At 45.3% G+C, this 25,180-nt stretch overlaps 1 protein-coding gene across 1 annotated transcript in view; it reads left to right on the top strand.

Annotated features, from left to right (window-relative positions):
- Positions 1-486: 486 nt before the first annotated feature.
- LOC123370757 (transmembrane protease serine 11E-like) overlaps positions 487-25,180 on the top strand; it is a 56,785-nt gene continuing 32,091 nt past the window's right edge. The window contains exons 1-2 of the mRNA XM_045017548.1: positions 487-590; positions 6,399-6,522. The gene's annotated coding sequence lies outside the window, so the exon portion shown is untranslated. The remainder of the gene's footprint in view (positions 591-6,398; positions 6,523-25,180) is intronic.

The following is a 25,180-nucleotide window of genomic DNA, read 5'->3' as shown; positions in this document are numbered from 1 at the left end:
GGGGAGGGGGGAATGAGCTGCCATCTCTCCTTCCAGAGCTGGGTCCAATGAGTTCCAGCACTTCCCAAATTTGGGTGAAAATCAGTGACAACCCCCCCAACCCCGCACCACCACCACTGTAATGGCTTTTTGAAAACCTGGGAATCTTTCAGGGAAAATTGGGGTTTTTTTTTTTAAAAAGGGCCATAGGTATTGGGGATGGGTGTAGGGGTTGGCTCATGCAATAGACAAGTGTCTTGTCACTCGTATCTACCCAGATACAACAGTATGAACATATAGATGGCTGCATAATTACTCAGGCACCACCAGTCTGGTACCCTTCTCAGAAGAGTGGATACGTTTGGATCTTTAACCAGGCCAATAAAGGCAGAGGCGTGAACTGGGTTGTTGCACTACACAGAGGAACAGTATTTAGCAAAGGATGTTAAATCTATTTCAGGCAGCCATGATCCCAGAGGACGATCCATCAGAAAGCTTTCGAGGTGGCAGAGAAGGGAGCCGTTTCTGAGGTCTGGAGGCCAGCTGGGGATGTATGCAGTCACACTCTTCTCCATGGTGATCTGCTCCCAGGTACTGGCTGAGTGGTGTAGGTATGTGTCAGACCCACAGTGGACTGGGCAAAGAAAACCCTGCTGCTTCTCTGAAACGGCACCTTAGCCCAGAAAGCCGGGTGTGTCAGAATGAACAGGGTTCCCTGGTGTAAGCCATGGCCCCCAAGGACACCGCTGGTGCTGTGCCCAATGCTATGCCTCATGCTTTAGGCTGTTGCTGGTTTTGCCGTGTGATCTGTCACACCATGTGTTATCCCATGCAGTAGTTTGATTATCATGTTTCTCTGTTCCGTGCCCGCTATATGTGCGGTCGATGCTTGTATTTCAGTCTGGCAGACCGTAGTGTTGGCAGACAAGCTCCTTATACGTCTGTGGTTCGTGCTGCGGTACCAAAGCGCATATAATACCTGCTCAGCAGTGTAATGCTCTGCTGCCTTGGGTGCATGCTGGCACGATATCCTACAAAGTACCTTTTGACCTCATGAAACCATGATTGCGTGGAGTTTATTTAATCTGTTAAGGCTTTAACTCAACCAGCTTAGCAAGTGCTAAAGTACAATTGTTGCTTCTTGACTGGAGTCTTAGAAGACAGTAATTAGGTGGAGGTAGCTGATCAAACATGCCTTGTTGACATGGGAAATTGCACGAGTATAACTTAAGGTGTGAATTTAAACTGATACAGCCAAATGGCACAAACTCTTGTGCTGACACTTTTCTTCGAGTTTAAAATGGCTTGTCTGGTTGGTTGGTTGGTTTAGCTTAAGTCGCGTGGGAACAGGGTTAGGTTAAGCTGAAATGAGACTGCTTGCATTATACCCGTTTCCCATGTAGGCAAGGCCCCAAGTGGGTGAGAGAAAGAAGAAGCTGTGAGGGGGTGACTTTAAATCCCCATTGAATGGTGCAAAGGGGCTGAGGAAGTGGCCCCGAGTACATGGAGACTTTTTGAAATTCTTTGCCAGATCTTTGCTTCCATGCTTCAGCCTGCATTTTCTCCAGGGATTATGTGGTTGCAATAATATTAAAGTACGACTTGGGTAATTAGGGTTAGAGCTGACTGTGAACGGAGTTAATTGTATACTGTCATTTGTTGTCATCTTCTATTTGCCAGTAGTTTTCTTATTAGTGAATTTGACAGGTATATTCTAATGTTCAAACAGTGAGGTTAAACTGGTAACATTGATGTATTTCAACCTAGGTGCCTTTTGAGGGGGTTCGTTTCTATCTCAGATTCCAGGCACCTTTTCCTTGAGTTAGACAAATGATTAGGAAAATAACCCCAGCTGCTAATCCCCTGGCAATCCGCAACAGGACATAGCCTCAAGAGAATAGAGAGAAGAGCTGAAATACAGGGCATGTACCAGCACACATTCCTTTCTATGAGCGGATTATACTGGAGCAGTATGAGATACTAATTTTATCTTTGGAAAATTGACCCATCTGCTCCATTAAAGTTGGAAGGATAATTGCCAGGAGTAAGTGATCATGAACGGTGCATAATGCTGAACTTCCAGGGATTTACATGCAAGCTCCTGGTGCTCCACACATTCAGGGTCAGATTTTCAAGGGTATTTAGACACCCAAAGATGCCTTTGAAAAGCACCTAAGTGGGTTAGGCACCCAACTCCCATGGAGTGAACCTGCTTAGACACTTTTGAGAACCCAAATACCTGTTCAGATCTGGTCCTTGCTGGGTTGATTTTCCAACGTGATACGCACACAGTAGCTCCCATTGGATGCACTTTTGAAAATCAGCCTCCTTTTTTAGGAACCTCACTTTAGGAACCCTTTTTTAAATCCTAGCCTAGAGGCCTAATTTTAAAGTCCTGTTTTTTTTTAAATCTTGATTTGGAGGAATATGTAGATCTTCGCAGCAAAGACCCAAGGACATCACAGAAGAAAGATGCACTAAAATAATTCTTAGGACATTTATGGAATCTGTGAGCTACTGTTTGTAATGAGGGTTGGCTGTAAATGGTTCATTGTGCTGACAGAAGTTTCAGGGCAACGTTTACCTTGTGGGGGCATGTAGCTCTCAAATTTAGCTACAGTGACATTATACATTGCAACATGTGAGGGAGAAGGGAATGCCTCAACTCCTTAATCCTTTTTGTACGTGTGTAGATCAAGAGACACTCTTGCCCTCACAGCCTTCTAGCCCTTAGTCTGGGTATCTAAATGTTGAGCAGCTCTACACAGAAGCCATAGTGTCTTGTCTTATAGCACGTTTCGGGAATAGAGGAATTGTCAGACTGGATGAGACCCAATGTCCATCTAGTTCAGTGTCCTGTCTCTGATGTTGACTAGAACCAGATGCTTCAGAAGAAGGTGTAAGAGCCCTGCAGTAGGCAGATGTAGGCTAATCTGCCCCTCACTAAAGGTATCATCCTGGTCTGAAATAGTCACCCTTCAGGGCTTAAATTGATCTCTGAAGTTCGAAATACCTTCCAAAAGTTTTATTTTCCTTAATTATGAGAACTTTGGATGTTCTTGATGCCCATGCAAACCAAATCTTCAATTCTTGACCTCAACGACTTCCTGTAGCTGAGAGTTCCAGAGTCTAATTACATGTTGTGTGAAAAAGTATTTCCTTTGATTGGTTTTGAATATTCTGATGTGTCCTTGTTCTTGTGCTATGAGAAGGAAAAGGAAAGTACTGATCAACCTTTTCTGTTCCCTTCATTATCCAATATACTTTTATGTTTCTTCTGAGTAGTTTCTTTAAGGTAAACAATCCAATCTCTCTTCAGATGAGAGCTTTTCCAGGCTCTTGATCTTTCTCGTGGCTCATCTCTGAGAGCTTGTCTACATGAGGATGCTTAGGAAAATTAATCTAAATTAATTCAAGGTATTAATTTAAAATGGATTAAACTGCATTATGGACACTTTCATTCAGAATTAAAGTGGCTTTAATTCAGCTTCGTTTAATTCACTTCCAAATGAATTAAACTAAACTGATTTAAGGCTACCTTAATTCTGAATGAGTGTGTCCACACAGAGGTTTAAAGCAGTTTAACTAATCCATTTTTAATCCACATTAGCTAAAGGTATGAATTTACTTTCCTGAGTGTCCCCATGGAGTTATGCCCTGAGCCGCCTCTAGTTTCTGCAATGTTCCTTTAAAGATGGGATGACCAGGACTGCACACAGTATTCCAGAGGAGACCTCCCAACTAAATGGTAGAAAGACAATACACTATCCTTTGTCTGATTCACCATCTCATTCAAACCTCTTTTTAGCTTTTTTTTTTTTTTTACCACAGCTGCACGATAACCAGAGGTTTTCACTGACCTGTCTACAGTGATGCCTAGGACCCTTCCTAGCAGGGGCGGCTCTAGACATTTCGCTGCCCCAAGCACGGCATCATGCCGCGAGGGGCGCTCTGCCACTCGCCGGTCCCATGGCTCCGGTGGACCTCCCTCAGGCGTTCCTGTGGAGGGTCCTCTGGTCCCGCAGCTCCGGTGGACCTCCTGCAGGAGCTGCGGGACCAGAGGACCCTCCGCAGGCATGCTGCCAAAGGCACCCTGCCTGCTGCCCTCCCGGCAACCGGCAGAGCACCTCCCGCGGCATGCCGCCCCAAGCACGCACTTGGCGTGCTGGGGCCTGGAGCCACCTCTGCTTCCTAGAGTAGATACAGTTAATTTAGGCCACTGTAAGGTGAGCAATATGCATTCTTTAATGTATTATCCATTTCATGGCTGTTATTTCAGCCCTGGTGCCGATGGGGATTTCTGTGTCAGGGTAATGGTGTGGTTTCCAAGTCCATGTCCTGTCCGTGTAAAGCGTGTGTGACGCATAGCTAGTTCTGTCTATCAATGACAGAGGCACATGTAATGTGGGGTTTGTCAGAGTAGAGATCTGCACTGCAGCAGGAATAAGTTGTCCTAGGTTTCTAATTCTGGATAAGTTCAGAGCCGGTGGAGGAAGTCCTTTAAGAGCTGCAATTAGGATCCATTGCCGCTTGGGAGGCAGGCAGTCTGCAGGAGACACTGCCTGTTTGTTGGAGAATCCTAACAAAGCTTTCTCTGCTTGACCGTAGTCATGGACATACCTGGTTTCCTTTCTCTTTTTCCCAGCTTAGCTCAGTTTCTGCCACCTAGGACTGCCTTACTCCGGCTGTTCTTCTGGGGCCCAGTCATGCAGTCCTTTCTGGGGAAGAACTCCCAGGGAAGCCAGTGGAAACTTTCTTTTGGGGAAAGACTTCTGGGTTTGATGCTCTGTAGCCTGTAGCTTACAAATCTCTGAGTCTTCAGTTGCTGCTCAGTGCTTTGATTTATTGTTATCTGTTTTCTCTCTGTGCTGGATGGGGTATGGAGCAGCCCACAAGCTCCCCCCTCTGCCCACCGCTGGGGGAGCTCAGAGAGGAATTCTGCCTTGGGGAGTCCCTCTTGGAGCTGCCTGGCACACAAAAGGAGCATGCCCCTTGCTACACCCCTTTGAGGGATGCAGCTCCCTGCCTCCACACTGCCGGCCCCACTCAGGGGTGGAGGAAGGGTGTGTGGAGCCAGGCTGTGCACACCCTGGAGGAATGTGGGCTTCCAGCTCAGCTTAGCTCTGGGGAGCTGCAAATCCGGTGCTTTGCCAGCGGGCTGGGAGTTGGGGGGGGGGGTGAATTTGTCATAATTCCTCCAGCAGTTGCTTCTCCTGCTTTTTGCCCAGGTACTAATGAAGTGTGTGGGAACTGGCACCACCCTGGCTCTGAGTGTAACAAGTGCCTACTAGCTTTCCACCCGCCCATCTGCTGTGCCAACAACCACACAGTCTGATAGGCAAATACTGCTAAGCTAATAGCGACCTGGACAACAGCACGAGCTACACTTACTCTATCAGCACAAGATGGCTCCCTGCCTTACAGGTGTAAAGGGGTGCACACAGGACGTGATGTAGGGGTGGAAAGCTGCCCAATCAGAATGGTGGAGTCCTACCCTCGCTCTGCCCTGCCGTCGGACCTCCTGAGGTGCAGGGCAGATGAGAATCAGGATATATAGCCACCTAGCCCGCCAGTCTCTCTCCTCACTTACGCTGGGGTAAATCAGGAGAATCAGGGCCATTGGGGTTAATGCTGGTCTAAATGAGAGGAGATTCGGGTGCAGCATTCGCATCCAAGTTCTCCTGCTTGGTGGTGCTTGGTACTGCTTGCTCAGTATCGCCCCAGAAAGAAGAGCCCTCCTCAATATATATGACGAAGAGTTTCATTTCCATCTCATCCCAGACTGGACCATTCAGTTTGGCTTCATTGTCCTTTGGCCCTATATGAGAGAACTTGGAACACGAACAGTGGCACCCTCAGGGCACCATGTAATTTAATAACACAAGGAGACTTGGTTGGGCCGTGTCCCTGCGTAGATGAATCCTAACTGGGATCTACTGCGACACCAGTGGTATAACTGATCTTTACCTCCATTCTACAGACTACATGCAATGGGTGCTATTGTAATACAAACTGATAGCTGGTGTCAATGGAGCCATGCTAGCTGGCACCTGCCGGGGACCTGGCCCAGAGGGAGAATAGGTATGTATTTATTGTTCCAGATCCTGAGGTTCTCAGGTACTTTTTACTCAAGCAAACTCCCATTGACTTAATTTGGGCGGAAATTAGAAAACCTGAGTCAAGGCCTCCTGATTTGTATGAGAGCAGCATCTGGCCAAGGTCAGGGCTCGACTGTACTAGTATTTGTACAAACCCCTAGACAGTTCTAGCTCCAAAATACCCAGATCACGTGCTTCCCTACAGAGCTCCCTCAACTGCAAGCAGGACCAGGAAAACCCCATGGAATTTAAAGTGACTGTTTACAATTGTAATGGTTTCCAATATACCACACGTGACAAAGCTCTCTTTTCCCTTTCAAGGTGCTCCAATCAACTGGTGTTAGGTGATGCGTTGTCTTTCAGAAAGGAAAGGATCCAGAGGCAAGTGACAAAGAAGATCACAGAGATGGAATGGAGCCATATGAGCAAAGGCAGATGGAACTGGGTATGTTTAGTTTGGAAAAGAGGAGATTAAGGGGCGGACATGACAGCTGTCTTCAAATACTTGAAAGGCTGCCATAAAAAAGATAGAGAAAAGTTGCTCTCTCTTGCCACAGAGGGCAGGACAAGGGGCAATAGGTTAAAACTACAGTGCAGCAGCTTTAGATTAAATCTCAGGAAAAGCTTCCTAACTGTAAGAGCAGGAGGACAATGGGACAGACGCCTATGGAGGTTGTGGAAGCTCCTTCACTGGAGGTTTTCAAAAGGAGGCTGGGCAGCCATCTGTCTCGGATGGTTTAGGCACAACAAATCCTGCATCTTGGCGGGTGGTTAGACTAGATGACCCTGGCAGTCCCTTCTAACTGGTGCTTAAGTTATGCCAGGGCTTACCTGGGCTGCATCCCACTGCACTTCTAGACTTGGCAGTTCATAGCCCCAGCACCTCTGGGCTTGCTGCATCAGTTATGAATGTAAAAAAAATATTACTTGAGCTCTAGGACCTAATTGCTTGAGCCCCGGTAACTCTTCCATTACAAATTAAGCACTGTCTCTAACCCCAGGATTCTAAAGTTTAATTACACAGCTATAACTATAACTATTGTCGGAGAAAAACTCAGTTCTCGCTTTTTCGTTTGGGTGCAGCAAAATCAAATACTTTATTATTTCTCCAGTAATTACAATGGAGGGAGAGAGTGCCCTAGGACACAGGGTCGCCCCAGTCCCCGACAGGTCTCTCAACTGGTAAACAATTACAGCAAGCCTTTATACCTTTGTTACAAACAATAACTAGCAATAATACAGACGATAGAGAGCAACAACTGCATTTTGTTTATACATAAGCCATCCTGCTATCTTATTTGTCTCACTCCTAGAAGACACCAGGCTGCATATTTGGTTTCAGTTACAAGGTCGTAATAACTTTTTACACAGTTCTTTCCCTCTGCCTCACACTATCCTTGCTTCTAGAAGTCTCACGTCATTAGGGTTACAGCTGGGCTAACTCTTGCTAACTGACTGACATGCATTAAGATCCCCTTCAAATCCTTATTAATTCTTTCCCTGCTTCCACACTATGCTTCCTTAGTCTCTGTTCAGCAACCACTGATGTACCCGAGAGGCCCTTGCTTTCCAGGTTAACAGTCATGATTTACATATGGCATAGCCAGCCAAAACTCATCCAGAAAAATCTCTCAGCGGTTCACAAACTCATTTACACGTGGCAGACCTGAGTCTCCCTGCAGGGGTAACTCCACTGATGACACAGGAATAACAGCAATGGACAAACGATGGTAGCAAGAGGAGAATCAGACCCTGATATATAACAGGTGTCGCTTTACCATTGCCAAAGTGAAGCCTCTGCTGGAGCGGAGTGTGGTGACTGTTGAGCAGTGTACAGAAGTTTGATATAACATGAAGAAAACGGGGTCCAGCTGAAACCACAGGGGGAATTTTAGACTGAATTCAGTTACCCAAAGTGTGCTTCACATTGTCATTCTGGCACCACAGCGCCCCCTAACAGCACAGTTAGGTGCTGAGTCAGTATTCACCCAAAGGGCAGAGCTCTTCCTACGCTTCGTTTGTCTAGACCGGGGGATCACAAGGCAATTGGGCTGGGGCGGGTCACAAGGCATTGAAAACTTTGTTAGTCTAAAGCAAAGAAAATCTTGCTCCCCTGCTCTGCACACATCTTTGCCTCTCAAGGTCAAGTATTCTGTCAGCCTCTCAAAACACACATTTGTTAATTATATAGCTGAGCATTATCAGGGATACTTTCTTTATAGAAGAGTAAAAAATGTAAAGAGTTCGTGAACATTTTTTGGTTTTGAGTAAGGAGTCCCCAACCTGAAAAGGCTGAGAGAAACTGGCTAAGATTCATTTTTGTGCTTTTGTTTTAACTTGACTTAATTGACGGGCAGTTCACTCGACAGAACTAACACCACTATGCTAGTCTAGACACTTTACAAATATTTGTTCCATCACACAAGTGACTGACTTACTAGAATACATTTTTTCAGGACACCTACATTTGTGGCAGTTCTAATCCAGAATTTGCCATCATATTAGTTAAGTTGAGTTAATTGGCAATCAATTAACTCAAGTTTCAAAGAGGACCATGAATTTCCGGCTATAGAGCATACAGTGGCACAGCTGTACTGATGCAGCTGCATGACTGTCAGTTCTCTCATGCGCCGGTGGGAAAGAGTTCTCCCATCGAGACAAATTACACCACCCCAACCAGCACTGGTAGCTGTGTTGGTAGGAAAAGCTCCCCCATCGACAGCATTGTGCACGCTACCACTTATGCTTGCAAATTTTGTCGCTCAAGGTGTGTGATATATGCCATCATGTGCCAGCAATGCCCCTCTGCTGTGTACATTGGCCAAACCGGACAGTCTCTACGCAAAAGAATAAACGGACACAAATCTGACATCAGGAATCATAACACTCAAAAACCAGTAGCCCAGTGCTCCCCAACCTTTTTGTGGCCAGTAGCACATTCATGTTTTCAGAAGAGTGGGGCAGGCGCCAACAATTTTTCAAGGCTTATTTTGTATTTGTACATTAAATAATACAAAAAAATCATATTTAATATTACAGAATATATGAATCCATAAGATAAAAAGGGTAATTTTACATGTAAAAGGTATTAATTAAATTATTCGGCAATTACTCTTTCACCTTACCATGTGAATTTGCTCTCTTTTATCTACCTGTAAGAAAAATTAAGGAGTTTATACAAAATAAATATCATAAACAGTTTTCATCTTATTTATTTTAAAAAAGTAAAACATTGTTGAACTGCTGGTCCAAATATATTTATTATTCTTACTTTAACATAGAATGAAGCCTGCAGCCCTGGAGTTCTCTGTCCCCGGTGGGGGCAGGGCCGTGGCTTCTCTCCCCTGCTGGGCACTAGGCGGGCGCACATAAATGCCCCAGTGGGTGCCATGGCACCCACGGGCACCGCGTTGGGGACCACTGCAGTAGGAGAACATTTCAACCTCTCTGGCCACTCAGTAACAGACCGGAAGATGGCAATTTTGCAACAGAAAAACTTCAAAAACAGACTCCAAAGAGAAACTGCTGAGCTTGAATTGATTTGCAAATTAGGTACCATTAACTCTGCCTTTAATAGAGACTAGGAATGGCTGAGTCATTACACTACTATAACTATCCTTAACTTTTTGTCAACTGTCTGTAATTGACCATCTTGATTATCACTACAAAAGTTTTTTTCCTGCTGATAATAGGTCATCTTAATTAATTAGCCTCTTAGAGCTGGTATGGCATCTTCTCTGTACGTATATATATACTCTTATTATATGTTCCATTCTATGCATCCGATGAAGTGGGCTGTAGCCCATGAAAGCTTATGCTCAAATAAATTGGTTAGTCTCTAAGGTGCCACAAGTACTCCTGTTCTTTTTACGGATACAGACTAACACGGCTGCTACTCTGAAATAAGTGGTAGTGTAGACATGGCCTAGTCTAGCCATACCTTTAGAGACAGGCCTTCTGTTAGTGTAAATCAACATAGTTTCACTGAAGTCAACGGGCCAGGTCCTCGCCTGGTGTGAACTGGCATAGCTGAGTTAATGGGATGACACTGCTAACGATCTGGCTGAGAATCTCCAACAGTATTTCTGCAGCGCCCTGCAGCTTTTTGTAGATCTCCTGCCTAGGTACTGCCCATTATTGTCTCACTTGTCTTCACTTAAATTAATCTTCTTCTGCCATCTTCCTTCCTTGCAAAATTATTAAGGCTTTTGTGATTGAAGGGTGTTGTAAGGAGTAATTAATTACTTGCAAAAGGCACTGGGATTCCTGGATGAAAGACAGTGCACTAAGTGTACTGTTATTGTTATGATTACTCCTTTGAAACTGCATTACTGGGTAAAGCCTCTGTCACCCAGACTCGTTGGACTTGTTTTCTCTAACTTGCCTGTGACTCCCTATTCAAAAATCCTAATCCAGCCCATAAAACCTCAAATCTGTGCGGCGGTGCTGCACATCGGATGGTGAAGCTCCGAGTGGCACGTAGCCTGGACAGAACAGAAGGGCTCCTCAGCCAGCACCCAGAGGTACGTGCAGCGTTCCCTCTCTGACTGTTGGTGGCTGGTAGCTCAGGACAGGTGCAGGTCCATAGCACAGAGATCTGCAGCCATGCCGTGGTCCAAGGGGTCGTGCTGGCTAGGTGTTTCCTGAGATTTAGCTGGCTTCCAGGGTTGAGAACTGGTGGTTCGTGCCAGTTCCTCCACCTCTTGCACATCCCTGAGAAGCGATGTTTGGAGGGTGATAGAGGAGGGGAGACCAACCATTTCACTATGTTGCTGGCTCCACAGGACCCTACCTCCCCGCCCTCGCTGACCTGTTCTTAGCACGCCGGGGCAGTACTGCACTGGTGCAAATGCAGAGTTTCCTCTTCCTCTTGAGGTGCTTCTGTGTGTGTTTGGGGGGGGGGCTTGAGAGAGGACTCAGTACTGCTCTGCCCTCCTAGTCCCTGCTGTCCCCATCACTGCAGAGGCCAGCAGGGGAACCAGGCAAGAAGGAGAAGGGCAGGGGAAAGCCCAGACAGTGGGCTCTTAAAGAAAGAGACTTTGGGGAGAAAAAATGGCTACTGGGGAGAACTTCATCATCACGGCTGCCGCCCCCATCATATCCCGGGACCCCGGGACTTTCTCATCCTGGTCCTGAGAGATGTCCTGGCCAGGCCAGAGAGCAGGACCCAGATGCCAATTCCTACTCTCCTGGCTTCAGCTGAATCCCAGATACGACCTGGGATAAAGCGGGGATGGGACTTTAACAGCCGCAGCAGCTCCAGTCCAGCTCAACTAACTTCTCTTCTCTCCCAAAGGACAATTATTACCATCTTTTGACTCCGTCTAGAGATGGTCAAACAAGGGGATTTTCCTTCTAAAACGGTCTCCACCTAAAGGGCAAGGGAACAAGAGATGTTGTTAAAATGAAAGCCCGACTTAATACTTTACATGTCCAATGCTGTAACTGTTTTCCTTTCTTTCCTTTATCCTGAACAAAAGGTTAAAAGGACCTTTACTGTTGTGTTTGCCCATAGTGTTGAGCAGGGTGAGGTCTCTGTATGCCCAGTCCTGAACCTTGTTTAACCCTGTTTAAAGTTGGACAGTGACTGGGTTATGTTAACACCTTTATTGCCTCTAAATTGATCTAACAGCACTTGAAGCATTGTTAGAGGGGTGGAGCGGGGAATAGTTGTTAAGGGAAGGCAATGTTTGTAGATCGTCAGTAGACAGGTGTAAATCTTGTGCTCTCAGTATGGAGTGTGTGAGAGTCAGTTGGGAAGAGGCAAGATATTGTTGCAACTGGCTTGTCAAGGGAGGAAACCAGAGGAAAATGTGAGGTCGTGTCCATTGGGGCTTGGTGCCTCGGTCCTGTGTGTTGAGTATTTCACAGCAGAGTGCTGGGGTGTGGTGTCTGCTGTCATTGTGGGACATAGAAGGTGTGGGAAGACACATTGTATCAGAACGGAGCACAGAAAAGCGCACACGCACTGTTTGCTTTGTGTGTAATTGTCTCTTCCATTCTCTAAGAACAGCCCTGTGATACCTTGAACTCTAAGATAATTATTTCTATGGTCGCTAAGCAACCCTTTCTGTAGCACCTTTTAACTAAGAATTTCCCAGTCACTCAAGGGGTTGCCAGGGTCACACAAGGAGGTTACGGCAAAGCTAGGAACAGACCTTCCCGCCCCCCATGCCCTACTGTCTCACTCTTTGTTTAGCAGCCAGACCGGTCTGGGGTTTGCCAGACATGCCACCCCTACTGGTGTATCACCCAAGTGTCCTGAACGGACACTGTGGGGCTAGCAAAGACTGGGCAGCACACCAGAGCCTGGGCTTTAAGCGGGGTCATGGCACTAACAGAATTTATAAGGTGGATGTGATGAAACGGTCAAGGTCTGCTGGCTTTGCTGCTCCAGCTTCTAAGCTTACAGAGCCAGTGGTCCATTGACCTGTACTGCTAAACTGCACAGGACATATGCTGCAGATTACACAGTGCACCACCCAGGGCAGCAAATTCATATGAGATATGAAGTGTAAATGTGCGTTTTGTAGGAACACACGGTGTGTGTATTGTGTATGTGTGTGTACTCTGTGTGTGTTTAAACACAGACTGCTACACAGCTCCGTAATCAGATTCCCATCCTGCCAGGAGAAACAAAACCCCATTGTCTTCCATGAGGATCTCTGCAGCACAGCTCTGTCTGCCTGGTTCTCCTTGCATAGTGAAGTGTGTGTGTGTGTACATCCACGGTAGGACTACGCTAAGTGGTCGGGTGGTATCTGTGTGAAAGAAGGGGAGGTACAATGATTGTGTGCTACACTTTTTAAATTTAAGGAGACTCCCTGCATCTAGGGCTGGTCAAAAAGTTTCTATCAGAACATTTTTCTCACTGGCAAATACAAATGTGTCAAAATCCACAAGAATGTGTCTGTTTCAATGAAATTTCATTTGAACAAAATGAAACAATTTTCAATAACGTTGACCTTATTGATATTTCTATTTTATTTTCTATTACATTTTTATATTGCAAACCTAAAATAATAAACCCCAAATGAAATAAATAAGAGAAATTAAACCAACATATTGGTTTTTATCAAAATGAAACATTTTGATTGACTCCAAATTAATTTTTTTCCCAAACTTTGTTTTTGAAATTTGATGTTTTGTTCTGAGATTTGGAACGAAACCAAAACTTTGAGACAGTGGAATTTCCCATGAAATGGCAAATCCAGTTCCTGACCAGCATTCTTGCTCAGGGAAGTGTTGTGAGTCTATTCACAATGATTGTTAGAGTGACACCTGTGGCCTGGACTATATGATACCCCATTGGTACTAGCACTGCTCAGGGAAGTTCCACCAGAACCAGCAGTGGAGCAAAGGCCAGTGAAAGGGCCAGTATTTTAATCACCATACTGTTGTGGGGTTAACTAGTGCTGCCACCATTGGAATGGATCTGCTTTGGTTGCAGCAACAATTGGGAATCTTGAACGGCATGTGAGGGGAGAGAAGAGAGGCTGATGTAGATACTGGAAGAGTGTGTACTCTCCATCTGAGATTACATTTGTTCTTTGCTTGTTTTCCTTCACTTCAAATAAGTTACCCAGACTGAAAGTATTTGTTTTGCTTGTTGTGCATGGAAAATGCAAGAAAGAAACCTCACGATGAGGATGGGAATTTAAAAACAATATTGATATCAAAGCAGCACTTAGGAAGTGTCCTGGTTTAAAAGCGGAAAGAAAAAGATAAAATGACAAAGTGAAATGTCCCCTTACGGAAAGGTCCCAGTTCAATAGAAAAGAAGAAGAGTTGTAAATCACTGTTAACTGACTTGAGGGCCCGTAAACATGCTTGTGAGTAACTTTACTCACACAAGTAGGCCACATGAACCCAAAGTTACTCAGCGCACAAGTGTTTGCAGGGTACGGCCCCAGGACCAGTATTAGCAGTAGGGCTGATTGGAAACTTTCCATGGAAACTTTTTTTTTGGACAGCATGTGACTCGCTTTTCTGGATAAAATGGAAACTGTCAGTAAATTTTTTGGAGGGGGGTTGTCAAAAACCTGCAAAAAAATTTCTCGAGAAATAATTTCTCAACCACGTTTAATCATGCCTAACTTTCTTTGAGAAGAAATACTGGGTTTTTTCTTTTCAAATTAGCCTGTCCAACTTGGTGATTTATTCTTGGTTCATATTGTAAATCAGCAAGCCACTTCATCTCCTTTGTCCTGTCTTTAGAAAGTAGAGCTCTACAATTAATATAATATCAAAAGTGTATTGATTTAGATTGTGGCTGTTCCTCGATCAGGTCTCTATGTATATTTTATTCTTCCTAAACACTTTAATCTCTGTAATAATTTTTTTGAAAGAATGGGGGGGGGGGCGGCTCCGTTTCAGATTTTTGCCCTGGGCCCCCCAAAACCTCTGAGTGGCTGTGACCCAGGGACTCCTTCGATGTAGCTTACATCGACCTAATGTGGTGTCTGTATTGTGCAATGTCGACAGGAGATACTCTCCCCCTGACTTACCTTCCGCCTCTCAGCAAGGCGGAGTACTGAAGTCAATGGGAGAGCGCTCTGCCATCAATTTATCATGACTTCACCAGACCTGCTAAATTGACACCGCTGTATCCATTGCAGTGGTGCAGGTTTTAACGTGCCCGTGTAGACAAGCCCTCATTCTTTCATTTTATACTTATCCTGCATTCCTCACCTTAAACCCCTACATACTGTGAGGGTTTTACTATATTAAGCATTTCAAACATCTATGATTTTGCAATATCTTGTACAGTTAATTAACTTGACAGTACACAATTAAAATGATCATTGCCACAATAAGAACAGGAGTACTTGTGGTACCTTAAAGACTAACAAATTTATTTTAGCATGAGCTTTCGTGAGCTACATCCGAAGAAGTGAGCTGTTCTTTTTGCGGATACAGACTAACACGGCTGCTACTCTGAAACCTGTCTATTACCACAATGACATTGATAACTACCAAAGCTTTGAATGACAATCCGCACCATGGATGTTATCCCACTTTGTACACTTGTTCTCACCAGGAGGGGCTAGTTAACTCCTAAATTCCCTGTTCCTGGCTATTAAGCTTTTAAGATCTAGGCTCAAGGGAGGAGCAAGATGCCCAGACTTGGGTACTGCTTTGAAGGCATTCTCCTGTCATCTGAATTCAGCCTGTAATTCAGTTACAGTACGAAAAATGGGTGTGGGATGCAAAGTTTTTCCATTTATCACCGCAGCGAACTTTGGTGTGAAACAAAATATTGGCCACTCAAAATAACCATCTTTGGATCCACACCAAAAATGATTATTTCCAGCCATCACACAATATTTACCATTTCCAGCGTGAGCGGCTTTTACTCCACCAGCTCCCCACTATCTCAACCGTACTGTGCAGCTCGGAGATTGCTCCCCCAAAGTGAACCCACATGCCAGCAGCTCTGGCGGCAAGATATTACAGTCACACGTGTGGGTGTCTCCCAGGTGCAAACAACAGGACAAGTTTAGGGCTTTTCTATACCTTTTCATTATTTTGCAACAGGAGGAGAAACAAACTTTTTTCAAACCTTATGTGTTGCAGTGTCTTCCAGTGCTCCGGAGTACGGGTTGTACTTTTACCATTGTTTGAATGACTGGGTGTTTTGCAATTACTGGGATGGATTGCGCGAGTGGGATAAGGAGTCCGGTATCCTTTTCACAGTTAACCCCCTGTGAGATTTTTTTTGTTTTACACTAATTAATATGATCTTTGCCCTACCAAATTTTTAGTTTCTTTGCAGTGATAAAAGAGCAATTTACCTTGTTCCGTATCTGTGAGCGTGGCTTAGATTCTGTCTAGTGCATCCTCTCCAGACACAGAACCTGCTACGGCCCTGGCTACTCCCCTGCTTTGATCATCTTTATCGGTTTGGTTAACTATTGCATTCACTCTATGCTGTACTTCCTTCAACAAATGAATGAGATCACGTAGCCGTTCAAAAGCTGATACATTCCCAAATTGCTCATTCGTAGGGATTAATACATATATATATATGTACTGATCTTTCTTGGTGCTGGGTTGGTTTCAGCTCCCAAAGCACACTGCAATCTGGAGAAGAAAACACATCCTATTGTGGCTCCTCTCTGGAGCCTTTATAGGGTTTTAATTAAGTAGCGTGTTTTGTTTACATTTCTTTTACTGCATATTACATGGGGAAATGCACATTCCTTCCATAGCTGAACTTCCACTTCAGATTTGCTATAGCATTGTATTCACGGTGTCAGTTTTCATTTGAAGTGTAACTGTTTGTTTGGTGCTTACAGCGTTTGCCTGTACCCTCATCAAAGTGACCGTCTGATTACTCAGAGCCACCTCAAAGCTCAGTGTTCCTAACACTGCTTCTCTTGTGCACCTCCTCCCAGCGGTTGCCCCAGAGATGCCCTGTCTTTTTAATGTTTTCATTCTTCTCCTGCGGCTTATAGCTGCTATTTTATTACTGAAAAAGGATCCAGAGTCTCTCCCCATTCTCCTGCCCTGCTACAGCCACGCCTACCTCCTTTGGTGCTTCTTTAACAAGAGATTGACCTTTATAAAAGCAGGGAGGGACCCAAAGAGTTCAACGGTAAATAGCAAAGCTTCCCGGGTCAGGCAAAAAGCGGCTTTCGGTTTTGCACCTTTGAATGAAAGATTCAAATAGATTTTTAGTGCCATTTGTAAAACGCCAATTCATTTTAAAATAAGGGTTTTACAAACCAGGACTGTGTTGGTTTAGGTACTTAAAAACCTTACACAATTACACAAACATATTTACATTTCCCAAAAAACATTTTTTGCTTAACATCCCTTGCATTGCTCTGATTATTTGTACAGAACTGTACCCGGATTACATTCCCTTCTTGTACATTCAGAGGCAGTCAAGTTCCAGTGGAAACCCCTTATTTCCTGTTAGAGATTCTGACTAAATCGTCTGTAGTCAAATGATTCAAATCAGATTGTCTCTCTGCCTGCAGCAGTTCTTTACAATTGATTATTTACAGACCATTCCTTTGGGAAAAGGGCCCATTTTCCCTCAGAGAGGCTGTAAAGGCACCTGCGGACAAAAACAGTAGTGGTAGCAATGATGTTGGAACAATTTTTATAGGGGGGATGCTGAAAGCCATTGAACAAAACTGTAAACCCTGTACACGATGGAAACCACTTCAAGCCAGGGGTTGCTGCTGCACCCTGAGTTCCAACAACCCTGGGTGGTGGTAGCCACAACCAGCCCCCGTTGTTTCACTACCAGGGTTTCACCTGGTGTGACTGTACCAAATTGTACTGCCATTACTGGGTTTTATTATCAAACCAGAGGGGTAGCCGTGTTAGTCTGGATCTGTAAAAGCAGCAAAGATTCCTGTGGCACCTTATAGATTGTAATAGACTCTTTGCTGCTATTATCAAACCAAGCATTCTCTTCTTACAACACGTTCACTCTTTAACATTTCCATAACCGCCTACTGTTTAATTCCCTCTACACTCTGCAGTGGTAATGTGCACAACGCTCCTTTTAACTCCGCACTCTTTCCTTCAATCATTTCTCTCCCAAAGCAACCCCTTCATCTGCTGATTTCTCTCGGAGGCACTGAGCTTATTTTTGTGCTTTTTGGCACTCATTCTTCAAGATGGTGCACTTCGCCTGGAAAGACTTAACCACCAAGTACAATCCCTGTACTGCAGTAACCTTCTGTGTTTCTTTACCTTGGGATTGTTTAAGAAGGCAGTATTGGTATTTGTCTCCGTGGGCACCCACGGGGCATTTGCTTTTAAAATTTCAGTGGCTGAGTTCTGCTAATAATGTATCTATTTACATCATTCAACTGATCTTTGCGATGCTCTGCCAGGAATTCATTTATGGTATTCAGTGGATCTCTGCCGTCCTCTGCCAAGCATTCTTTTACATGGGTATCCAGAGTACCTCCCTTAGTCCCCTTATGTTACTGAATTTCTCTTTAGGAGAGAATTCTATCCTGGCCCCCGAGGACAGTCACTCCCCCTTCACCCTGGGGGTTCAGAGCAACTGAAATTAATGTCTGGGGTCCCACGTGGGTTGCCAAAATGTTGGAATTATTATTTGAAATTATTAATATGGGAAAGCACCAAATACTAATTTAACCATAAATTCCTTTGTTAAATCCAAAGGCCAAATAGTATTTATACAGTTACTGTAAAGATGCCTAAAGACTAACTAATAAGCAATTTACTACAATACACCCTTGCTATACCGAACCTCTCAGAATCCAAGCCATTTGTTCATTATAGTGACGGGTTTCTGGGGGGTCAGGAGGCGTGACAGCTCCTCCTGCCCCCGCTGGAGCCACAGGTCTGGCAGGGCTTGAGGTGGGATCCAGGGACCTGCTTCGTTATATCTGAAGGTTCGTTATTATGAAGGGTGCTATAGTGAGGGTATACTGTATAGCCAAACAGTAATAAAACACTTATAAGCATTTGATCAAGATACTTACAAATGGACTAAACCCATGGATGCTCAGACCCATATTGGTTGGCTCCAACATCAGCAATGAACCCTTTAAGAGTTTACTTTGTATGCCCTATAACAAACCAGTGATGTCCTTGCCAGTTACTGACTTCAGCTAAAAACTAATTGGAGACAGTTCACCCTTGTTTCCAGTCTGAATCCAGATAGGCTTTTCCTCCTTATTTCTTCCCCTGCTTCCTGCTGACCAGCAGCTTTCTCGTTGCCCCTTTCAGAGAGCAATGGAGTAGGTTGTCGTGGGGATTAAATAGTTTCCCCTTTGGGTTGCGTTCATATTAACAGCTGGGAAGATGATAGTGGAGCAGGGTGGAATCCTCAAAGGGTGCAGACACCATGCAAAAAATATGGTTTTGGAGCTAAAGAAAGGAATGACTGTCTCCTCCCCAGATCAAGTCGCTTATTTGGGAACTGGCATCCCTGCAGAGGGGATGCGTTCCTTCAAAACACAGACCATTGATCTGCACAAAAATGTTTCAGAGCTGAGGTCTTTCTTTGGCGATGTTAAATTATACAGCTGTACGGCAACTGGGATTTTTGTTGCAAGGCAGATTCTCTGTTTCAAAATTTGTTCTGGTTCTGAATTGGAGCAAAGCCCGACGAACTAACATCCTAAAAAACAACTTTGGAAAATATTGATTTCGGTTCAATAGAAATGTTTGATTTCCATTCTGACTTTTTATATTAAATGATAACTAATAATATAGCACTTCGAAACGTCACATTTTTTTCAAATGGCTTTCGTTGCAATTGACGCACTCCTGGAGAATGTGCAGATTGGGACAAATTGGTATTGCCCAACAGAAAAGCATTCCATTGGGTCACTTTCAACCAAGCCTATGAACGATTACACAACGTTAACGTCAACTCTATCAATGTCAACCGGCCCAGTCTCAAGAAAAAATTGTCAAGTGGGGTGGGCCCATGGGAGCAAATGAAGCTTTTGAAGAAGCAAAAGCAAAACTATGAATAGCTCCGAGGCATTGGTGTATTTCAGTTTCGACTTTCCACTCCCCTTAGCACGAGGCCTCTCAGGGAGAGGTGAGAAATACCCGGGCTGTCGAAGAGAAGTTTCTCTCAGAGACCTGGTCTACTCTGGGGTGGGGGGTGGGGGGTGTCGATGTGAGATACGCAACTTCAGCTACGGGGATAGCGTAGCTGAAGTTGACGTATCTTATTTCGACTTACCTCCCATCCTCACGGCGCGGGATCGACAGCAGCGCTCCCCCCGTCGACTCCCCTACCGCCGCTCGCCCTGGTGGTGTTCCGGAGTCGACGGGAGCACGTTCGGGGATTGATATATCGCGTCTAGATGAGACGCGATATATTGATCCCTGATAAATCGATCTCTACCTGCCAATCCGGCGGGTAGTCTGGATGTACCCAGAGAAGCATAAGGCATTGTTTTTTGAGTCCTTTTTGAGTGTCTTCTCACTGGTTGACTTCAGGTAGTTTGCAGATTAGAGTGAGGTGGGAAACTGTTTCCCATCCTATGAATTTTCAAGGCTTCAAAAGCTTTTCCCCATTCTGGATCAGGACAAAAAGTTGAAACTTTGAAAATGTGTTTGAATCAAAAATCAAATAAAAAAAATGCAGTTCAGGTCAATACATTTTTTTTGTTTTCAACCACTTAAAAAAAGTTATTCTAATTAGCTTAAATTTCTAAACGTAAAGTCATTTTAAACTAGAAGTTCATTCTAAAAATGAGAAAAGCTTTTTTTAAAAAGTTGGAGTTGAGACATTTGGTGAAATTGACTCTTTCCTGTGAAAAGTTTTGTTTTGGCAAATCAATCCAGTTTGACAAAAAATCAATTGAAAAATTCCCAACCCAGTCTAGCTGCAGGAGGAGAAGTCTTGGGGTTCTCTCAGCACACACTTTACTGTAATGCAGCTGAGATTTTCATTGTGAAAGGGGAGTAGATGGGAGGAGTATTTCTCACCTCTACTTCTGAATCCCCTTCAATCTACTTCATTTCCCTACCTCCCCCAAGCATCTCCTTCCCCTTGCAAATCTGTTAAACTTGCAGTAGGAGGGGAGGAGGAGAGAGCGGGGGAGGGGGTGCTATAGCACACGCTTCTCCTGCACTTATTTTGAGCAGCAGCTAAAACTTATTACATAATGATGAGTTTGTACATTATGCAAAATGGGCAGGGATGAGAGGAGCTCTTGCACTGCCAGAGCATTAAGTCCACCAGAGAGCTGCCTTCTCGTTTTCCAGGGGCCGAAAGCTCAAGTTTCCCCAGGTTGGTGTGAGGCTGCATCTCAATGAAGTGGGCGGACTCTCTCTGGTGGGGAAGGAAGTTTGCCATTTGGAAAGCAAGCAGGAGAGACCTCTGTCCCCACATCTGCAAATATGTGAAGGGCAAATCTCAGTGTAGCTGTAAAACTCGAGAACTGCAGCCGCTGTTGACTCTAGGGGTTTGGTGGTCTTGAATTCTCAACCTGGTCCTTGTTTAAACCTCTTGATACCACTCAGATGAGACTTTCCGAAAAAAATCTTCTCCTGAAGATAGTGCACCTCTCTCTTTAAAACTCACACGTGCATTTGCTCAAGCAAAAATGCATATGCTGTTGTGCACTTCATTTGTGCATGCAGTTACCATGATTGCATGGGTGGATCGGGGAACGGCACATGCCAAAGGCTTGCACAGGCTTTCAGTGCTGAGGGCCTGGCCCTCCTGAAAGACATGGGATGGAAGAGAGGTCCTTGTGTCCAGCAGTTTGGAGGGAGGTAGCAGGCCACTGGTTCTTCCCTGAAGAAGGCATCCCAGAGGATATAAATGGGGTTTGCATGGGGTGAAGGGCCATGTGGCCTTGTGGTGTCCTCAGATCATGCCCTCAACTAAACCTGTCCTGCCCATTGCCTTCATATTATGTACTCATCAACACCCGCGCAATCCCAGCGAGACTAATGAGGTTGAGCCAGTGTTGCTGAGGAAATTATGTGAAACAAAGGGATTGTGCAAGAGTCACTGTGAAAAAAATAATCTAGCTGGCGGAATCTTCATTCCAAGTGATGATGCCAGAGAGGGAAAGACCCAGGTTGACATTTGGAAGCAGGGCTGGTGCTTGGTAAGCAGAGCTAATCTGATAGGGAGTTGGTGAGGCTTGGTAAAGCTGGAACTGCCCAGTGCCAGAGCAGAATTGCTGTCTCAGGCAGAGAATCTGCATGGCCCTTGTCACCAGTATACATCTATGTTGTGGGGATAACCGCTCCTGCCTGGCAGAAATGCTTGGCCCACCAGTGCAGTGCCTCCAAGAGCATAATACGTTAGTGTCCCATATAGGCTAGTTGCAATATTTTACCCCATGTGCAGTGATTGTTCCCTTGTGTGGGTGGTGATCTTGGTCTGGAGTTATCTTCACCCATCTGTCCCGCAGAGTATGATCGCTTTGCGCCAGCAGCGCACCACTGACCTGGCTGTTCCAGAGGAGAGGGTGGGGACATCTGCCAGGGGCCTGCAATAGCTTCAGACAAGACTTTCTATAGAAGGATTAAAATGTGAGTCATCTCCCAACTCCTCTCTCGCTTGTCGCACACGTACAGGCTGTGTCCAAATCTCGCTTCCTCCTCTGTCGCCTTTCTCAGACCTGGCTTTTCACCGAGCGTGCTCTGTCTCTCTCTCTCTCATCCAGTTCCCATCACCTCCCTCACTCTGGGCCTCCAGCACCCACCTTGCCCCTCTCTGGTCCATTCAAACCCTGCTGCTAGATTCATCCTCCTTTCTGGCTGTTCTGATGATCACACCGCTCCCAATCCCTCTACTGGCTCTCCCTGTTTGGCCGCCTCCGGTTTGAGATGCTTGTCTTCACCGCTCAGCCCCTCCTTCTGCTTTCATATGGTGCCGCGCTGCTAGCCTCGTCCGCCTGTTTGTCAGCCTCTCACACGAGCACCCTCCATGCCGCCTGCCTCGCCGCCCCGCACGCGAGGGACAGCCTGCCGGAATGCATCTGCAAGGTCTGGACCCCCCCATGCTCCTTCTCACGCGGCCCACCTCTGCTGGGGAGCTTTTAAGACATCAGTCAGTCGGTGATGGTTACACTGAGGAGCGCTGGGGAGAGTTAGCACCTACTCTGCTGTGTCTAATGAATGCAAATGTGTGTGTTCAGATATAAAACTATGGTGTAGCTATTGGCCTAAGTCCCTCCATCCCGCAACCTTCTGCTGTCATTCATCTTAGACTGAAGTGTCTTTGGGCAGGGACTTTGTCTCCTACGTTTGTACAGTACCTAGCATGACAGGGCCCCGATTTTGACTGGAGTTCTGTGTGCTATTATTGTCATAACTTTTTGGCATATCAGTTGCTAGTGAATTTTCAACCCTTGTGATTGCAGGCTCTAAGGCTGTAGGCTGCATTCTAGCTGATGGGCACTAGGGAGCCGTACGGACCCACCACGCCCTATTCCAGAACTCCGACCCTTAGGACAGTGCAGCCTGTGACATTCTTTATGGCTGGCCAGCTTGGCTGGCAGGTGCAGTGGGATATAGCCAATATCCCATCTTCTCATCCCTTCCCAGTCTCTTCCTGACCCTTCGGAGGAGGCTGCAGCCCCGGGGTTTGCTAAGTGGGAGAAGACCCTGTGATCCAAGGGGATTGTGATTGGCCAGCCCTTGCGTGGTGGGACCTAAGTGATGGAGGCTCCTTGTGGATTCTCCTCCCCCACTGGTTCAGTTCCTGGCTGTGCCACAAATCCCTCTGTGGCTTTGGCCAGCCACTACCTCTGCGTCAGTTCCTCCATCTGTGAATGGGGGATGGCAACATTTCTCCCACCCTATATTAGTTTTTCACTTATTTCGATGGTAAGGACTTCGGGGCTGGGACTGTCTCTTGCTATGTACTTACACAGTGCCTAACACAATGGGGCCCTGATCCCAGTTTGGGAGGCTTGTGGGTGCTACTGTGATATAGCTGCTGCAGAGAAGAGTCAAGGAGATTGGCTCATGGGTTGGGTGTTTTTGCACAGAGCTGAAACAAAGCATGCAGAAATTGGATTTAATTATCCATGCTGTGTTACGCTTGCATTCAAATTACTTTATGAAATCAAGCACATTACACATCTTACTGGTACGTCTGACTGCACAATACTCACTGCGTAAGAAAATCCAGTGGCAACAGCTGCCTTAAACTGGAATGAAAAAATAAAATCTAAACAGAGAGAATTACTTCATGCATTTATATATTGCTCCTAATCTTGGTAACTGGGCTCCCTTCACCTCACTTAGATCAAGGGACTGCAACACTCTCCCCCCAATCAGGGAGCATACTCTCCCATCAGTGACCAAACTACTTTCCCAGCATGGATTGGAGTCAGGGGATTACCAGGCAGAAGACTAATTGTGCGTGCTTTTTGAATAATCTGATAATTGCCTCTCAGGACATGCATGGTTGTGTTTGAAATTGCCAGATGAAGATATCCAGACACATTGACTTTGCTTTATATGGGAAAAAAGTTTTGTTGTAAAATTAGAATAGTAATTGCTGGAGAGATTCCATCACTTATTTTTTTGCGAAAAGTTTGAGCCAAGACCGGTGTTTTGTGCTGTGTCCCAAGAGACCAATGAATGGGAGATTTCCTCTTTGGCTTCAATGGACTTTAAATCAAACTGCAAAAGCAGCCAGGAGCAGTGTAGGATAAGGTAGATTTTTGCAGGGAGGAAAGGTCCTGGATGAGGGCCTGCTACTGTTGGCATCTCCTGCAAGTTTGTCCCTGGGGACAGAAGGATTCCTGCTGAAGGTGGTGGGGAATAGGCCAAGAAGTAGTCTCTGAAATATCTAGGTCCTACCCCAACGAGGGCTTTGTATCTTGGAGTGAGCTGGCAGGCTGTGAAATTGGCAATGCAAGCATTATGTTCTCTGTCATCTACCCTACCCAACAGGCAGGCAGTCGTGGGTTGAGCTATCATGAAGTGTTGCGTGGCAGAGCAGTATGGAGAAGACCAGCATTGAGGTGATAAGGAGATGGACTACAACTTTCAAAAGCAGGGGCCTACAGTTATGTTCCTTCACCCATCTCTAGACTTCTAAGCAAGTGACCTTATTTTCACAAGTGCTGGGCACCTCCAGTGGTTTGGGGACTAGCATGGGAACCGGGTTTGATTCCTAGTTCTGCCACAAATTTTTCTGTATGACCTTAGTCAAGTCACTTAGTCTCTCTGTGCCTCAGTTCCCCATCTGTACAATGGGGTAATAGCACTGCCCTGCCTCACAACCGTGTTGTGAGAATAAATGCATTAAAGGTTGCGAAGAGGTCAGGTACTACTATGAAAGGGCCACAGAGAGATTTTTCAGGTCAGTTTTATCCTACTCCAATGTCCCCCTCCCGCTGCCTGGTGTCCATGGCTAATTCTGATTTGGTGGTAAATTTAAATGTATGCACAGCATATTGTATAGGGCATCTGACGGACCCCGGACTTTGCTTTACTGATTGATTTGTATTGCAGCATACGTTTCAATAGCTTGGGCTGTGGTATTTCAAGGAACAATTCCTGTTACCCTAGGAAGTTTGCCTAATTCCTTACCTTGCCCTTTTACACAACTGACTCCTCTTCAGCCTTGTTATTTGGCTTTGGGACAGGTTCATTACTTCAGATTGTTA

This window comes from Mauremys mutica, chromosome 5 (assembly GCF_020497125.1).
Source record: "Mauremys mutica isolate MM-2020 ecotype Southern chromosome 5, ASM2049712v1, whole genome shotgun sequence".
In the NCBI taxonomy this organism is placed as follows: domain Eukaryota; kingdom Metazoa; phylum Chordata; order Testudines; family Geoemydidae; genus Mauremys; species Mauremys mutica.
The sequence above is the reverse complement of the archived record's forward strand: the minus strand, read 5'-3'. Positions and strand labels throughout refer to the sequence as shown.